Here is a 6,050-nt window from a genome sequence, read left to right on the forward strand (position 1 = left end):
GCTCAAGACAAGTCTTGAAGCTGAACAGCATGCCAACTGCAATAGTAGCTCTTGACTCCTCAATGTCTTAAATTCACTGTAGACCACACAAGGCACCAAAGTCTGAAGAACAGACAAAAGATATGGTGACCAACTCTTTGCAATTTGAAGGTGCAAGGTCATCCATGATGACTGCCTGCTTTTTCCAAATGACCCTGAGCTCTTTAATTTGGCCAAAATGAACCACAGAAATGATAAGTCTTATCATATTCTCCAAAGACAGGCACTCCGAAAACCCAAAAGACTCTGAAGAAAGGGAGAGAGAGTGGAGAACTGGCTTATTACCATTAAAATAGCATCTATCACCCATTAAGAAACAAATTAGTTAGGTGAACACATTTTCTATCACCCATCTTGGAGCTGGGCTGGGCTCTGGGACAACAGGACGGGGAACTTGTGAAAGGAAAGCTGGAGAAGAGAGGGGAGATGTGTAAAGTCCAGGGCATTGTCTGAGCTGCAGTATGAGACTTCAGTCTGTGCCCTTGGAGTGTCGTATGGTCCATGCAGTGAATAACGGAAAGGGGCAACTTCAGAGATGCCTGATTTTACTTCCTGAAAGTGTTGACCCGTGACTTTAACATGCAGAGAATGACAGCCAGTGTTTGGTTTCAAGGGCAAAGCTGTTCACAGTATACCAGCTCCTTGTAAGGTGACAGAGTCTAGGAAATAGGAAGACTCAGTTTCAAGTTTTAGATTTTCTACTATAATGTTTGACTCTGAGCACCTTGCTTTACTTCTGGAGACTTCGGTTTTCCCCCCTACATCATAAGATACAAAATTACGTGGACTGTTAGGAACTTTCTACTTTAGTATTGAATATTTCTTTTCTAAAAGAGATGGAAAAATGAACCCTGGGATAGCACTGGAGAAATTAGAAGAAATTTTCACCATCAATGTACTGTTCACATCCTTTTTTTCTGAAGCTATTTCACAGATTCTCATATACTTTGTGATGGGTTGGATTTTGTGCCCCCCAAATCCATATAGGTCCTAACCCCCAGGATAAGGTCAGAATGTGACCTTATCTGGAAAAAGGGATCATCGTAGATGTAATTAGTCAAAATGAAGTCATACTGGAATAGGGTGAGCCCTAGTACAATATGACTGGTACCCTCATAAAAAGGGGAATTTGGACACAGAGAGAAATAGGAACACAGGGAGAATGCCATGTGAAGACCAGAATTAGCTGCTTCAAGCCAAGGAATTGGCAGAAACCAGGAGTGTAGCCTGGAACAGATGTTCTCTAGTGTCTTCAGAGAGGACTTGGCCCTGCCAATGCCTTGATCTTGGACATTCACACTCCAGAACTGTGAGACAAACTTCTGTTGTTTAAGCCACTCAGTTTATGGTCCTCTGTTATGGCAGCCCAAGAAAACTAACCCAATGCTGCACCTTGCTTCCATCACTTCCCCAGAGAATCCTAACCAACAGTCTCAATCAACTTCTCTTTAAACTCAGGTCTTTCACTTCTTCCTTCAGGTCAACCTCAATGTTCTCGCCAAGACAAGAGTCCTTTTCCATAAATGTGATGGCCTCTTGCTGTTCAATTTTAGTAAGCAGGGCATAGTGTTAAACCATTAACTTCTCTATTCAATCATGAAAATTAAATTTAAGTCCCCTCCCCTCCATCCACACTCTCTTCCATTACCTAAGATGCAAAATTTGTTTAAAGCATTACAACCGTGATGGCAGATGAGTGAGTCATAATAAATAAGACATCCTGGAATGATCACAGGACATTACAACACTTCCGGTAGAAACCTTTCTCTTTTCAAAGATGGCTAAACATTTTCTTTTAGGCTCCACGCCAGCTCCCCTTACAGAACATTGAACTAGATTTGTTGAGATTTAATATGCCCCTGCATTAGATTAGATTTTGCACTGATCAGTTTCTCCTCCAAGGAAGTGTCAAGTCCAGCATTACTTGTGGAAATTAAGGTTGAAAGCTGAGATAGAGAATGTGTCAGTCACTTACATCAATATAATCCTAAATAAAAATATAAAGCAGAAGAGTTTAAGAAGGACCTAATTTAATTTATAATTGTGGTCTTATATAGAATAATTTTAGAACCACCCTCCCTTGGGTACTCTTAGTCACTTGGAGGGGGGGTGGGGAATCTCTCCTTATTAAACAAAATGGGCACACACAAATACAGAGCTTGAAATATCCCATTATAGAGACAAATCTGAAAATAAACTATCCTAAATCAGCAATTCTCAAGCTTTCACAGGCAAAAGAATCTCTTGAATTGGTATTAACAATGTAGATTCTCAATATTCTGGCATATTCTGATTCAGTAGGACCTAAGAGTCTACATTTTAACAGGCATCTTGATGAACTCTGAAACAGGACCCTTTCAGAATCAGTAATCCCCATCTCATGCAGTGTTTTCTTTCCAATAAAAAGGGACTCCTTAACTGTCACCTTTTATAATAAGCTTTCCTTTGCAGTAGATATTCCAATCAGACAAAAAGTCCATCAGACACTATATTCTAACACTTGCTTAGAGTCTCTGGTCATTATTAATGGCAGTCCCTTCTCAGTCGGATGAGTCGCAGGTCTATGAGAGGTTCCAGTAGGACCAGAACTCACCTGTGCTCTCTGCCCCGGTCGGCAGGACCACTTGAAGAAGCCTGGGCGTCCAGGTGCCCAGGATGCTCTTTATGAGAATTCAGCCACCTTGTGAAAGGTGCCAGCTTCCCCATATCTGAGACCTGGCATGCTGGCCTCCCGGGGCGAAGGGGAAGAAGAGGTTTCTTCCAACTCTGTTTCAGCTCAATCTGCATGGAGAATTTTATCAGCTCTCTTATAACAACGACGCTGTCCAGCCAAAATACCTGTTACAAAATATTGGGGTAGAATGGAAGGAAAGAGGTCGGGAAATGGAATCAGTGTGAGAGAATGTGCTTTGCCCCCTAGACAACTGCTCTTGAAGGGAACTCTGATTCTCCTAAGGCTTTGTTGATCCTACTAAATAGCCCTGATTGAGTAAATGCCCAGCAGAGGAAGGACATAAGGAGGGGAAAAATCTAGTAGTTTCCATGATTTTTTTGTTAGTGGAAAATATTGCCTCTATAAGAACTGTGCCCAAAAAAGCATGAATAAATCATGATGATTATAAAGTAAGGCGAGAGAAGGCAAAGGGTATCTAAGTTCATGCTTCTTGGTAGGAGGGTAGAATGAGGCAGGGCTTAAGAATATGGGTTTTAGGGAATTCCCTGGCCGTCCAGTGGTTGGGACTCCGAGCTTTCACTGCTGAGGGCCCAGGTTTGATCCCTGGTCAGGGAACTAAGATCCCACAAGCTGTGCAGCAAGGCCAAAAAAAAAAAAAAAAAAAAAAAAATGGGTTTTAGAGTCAGCCAAACTTGAGTTCAAATAGCAGACAAATTGCTGACTTATGTAGAACCAGTTACTTACCTGCTCTCAGGCTCAGTATTTCATCTGTAAAATGGAGATAACAGTACTTACCATGTGGGATTGTTATTAGAATTATATACAAATACACACATTTTTATGTAGTGTATATATATATATATATATATATATATATATGTGTGTGTGTGTGTGTGTGTGTGTGTGTGTGTGTGTGTATATATATATGTAGGATAAATACACATATATACACACACACCTAGATGCGTACATATTACACATATACTATCTATCTATGTATAACTCAGCATAGTGCCTGGCATGTAGTAAATGTCCCATAAATGGCAAGGGTAGTAGCAATTTGTCATTAGTATAAGAAATGGGACACAATGACGAATTTAAATCTCTAATATTTGGGAAATAATTTTCTATGTGCCAGCCATCATGAATACAAAACCAAATGAAGCATAATAGTCTGGGATCCATCTCTTTCTAACTCTTTGGCATCACCACCCCCTGCCCCAGTTCTTTTACTTCCAGGCATTTTCCTAGAGAAGCCTTACTGCATTTAATGGTTGGGTTCAAAGATACCAGACTTCAATATTAGTGGGACTATTATTTTAACCACCAGGGACAATATCATTGCTATAAGAAGTTGCAATACACATTTAAAACATTTATAAACTAGTTTTTGGAAACAAATGGCTGGGAGACAATTCTTCATGGGTCTCTTTTTTTTTTTTTTTGGTTGTGCCACACGGCATGTGGGATCTTAGTTCCCCGACCAGGAATCAAACCCGTACCCCCTGCATTAGAAGCGCCGAGTCTTAACCACTGGACCACCAGGGAAGTCCCGTGGGTCTCTTTTGATTCTGCATCTCTTGCAAGCAAGGCACCGCCTGCCCTTTGTTCCAGACTATCTTTTCAAGGATGTTTGTATGTGAACAGACCCGGAAAAGGAATAGCATCTCCTTCTGGAGCACAGGGAAAGTTTCCTGAAAGCCTCGGAAGAGAAATGGTGCCTCTTTTCAGAGTAAATCAAAGCAGGCTCACTACTCATTATAGAAGAGTTAGCTTCTCTAAGCTCAAGAATCCTGTCGCATGTCATAACCCACTGCAGTGCAGGTGCTTTCAGCTTACGGGGGAACCCCAATAAGATGAAATGCTAACTCCTCAGCAGAAAAAAACAGAGACCACAAGGCTGTATAACCTATTCAAAGTATTCAAAGGAAAAAAACCCTGTCAACCAAGAATCCTATATCCAGCAAAGCTATCATTCAAAAATAAAGGTAAAATAAAGACTTTTCCAGAAAAACAAAAACTGAGAGAATCCATAGCTAGCAGATCCACCTTATGAGAATTACTAAAGGAAGTTCATCACAACAGTGTGTGGTTCTGGTACAAAGATAGACATATGGATCAATGGAATAGAACTGGGAATTGAGAAACCAATACATCTATGGTCAACTAAGTTTCCACAAGGATTCTAAAACATTCAACAGGAAAATAATAGTCTTCTCCATAAGTGGTACTGGACAACTAGATAGCCACCTGCAAAAGAATGGAATTGGACCTTTATCTCACACCACAAGCAAAATTTAGGTTTTAGAAAAACCTAAAGCTGCAAAATTTATAGAAAAAGACACAAGGGTTAATCTTCATGACCTTGGATTTGGCAAAGGATTCTTAGATATGACAACAAAAGCATGAACAACAGCAATAAAAGAACAAATTGGATTTCATTAAAATAAAAAACTTTGGTGCTCCAAAGGACACTGTCAAGAAAGTGAAATATTTGCAGGATGGGAGAAAATGTTTACCAAATATCTGAAAAGGGACTTATATCTAAAATATGTAAAGAACCTCTTACAACTCAATAATGAAAAGACAAAAAACCCAATATAAAAATGGTTAAAGGATCAGAATTTCTCCAAGAAAGATATACAAATGGCCAATTAGCACATAAAAAGTAATTGACATCATTAATCATGAGGGAAAGGCAAATCAAAATGACAGTGAGATACCACTTTGATCCTAGTTATCCCAATAGGTATACAAAGTCAGATAGTAACAAGTTTGGTGAGAGTGTGAAGAACAGAACCCTCATACACCACTGGCAGGAATGTATCAATATAATGGTTCCGCTATTTTGGAAGACAGTCTGGCTGTTCCTCAAATGATTAAACGCAGAGTTACCATATGACCCAGCAATTCCATTCCTGAGTGTATATCCAAGAAAAATGAAAATCTATGTCTGCACAAAAACTTCTACACGGATGCTTATAGCAGCATTATTTATAATAACCAAAAGCTGGAAACAACCGAAAGGTCCAACAGACAAATTGATGAACAAAATGTGATATATCCATACAATGGAATATTGTTTGGGCATACGAAGGAATCACATCGATACATGCTACAACCTGAATGAAACTTGAAATCATCATACTAAGTGAAAGAAACCAGACACAAAAGACTACGTATAGCATAAATTCATTCATATTAAAGTACAGAATAGGGAACCCTACAGAGACAGGAAGTAGATTAGTGGTTGGTTAGGCCTGAGGGGTTTGGGGTGTATGTAGGGGGGTGATAGCTAAAGGGTGTAGAGTTTCCTTCTGAGGTGATCAAAATATTC

This window comes from Balaenoptera musculus, chromosome 14 (assembly GCF_009873245.2).
Source record: "Balaenoptera musculus isolate JJ_BM4_2016_0621 chromosome 14, mBalMus1.pri.v3, whole genome shotgun sequence".
In the NCBI taxonomy this organism is placed as follows: Eukaryota; Metazoa; Chordata; class Mammalia; order Artiodactyla; family Balaenopteridae; genus Balaenoptera; species Balaenoptera musculus.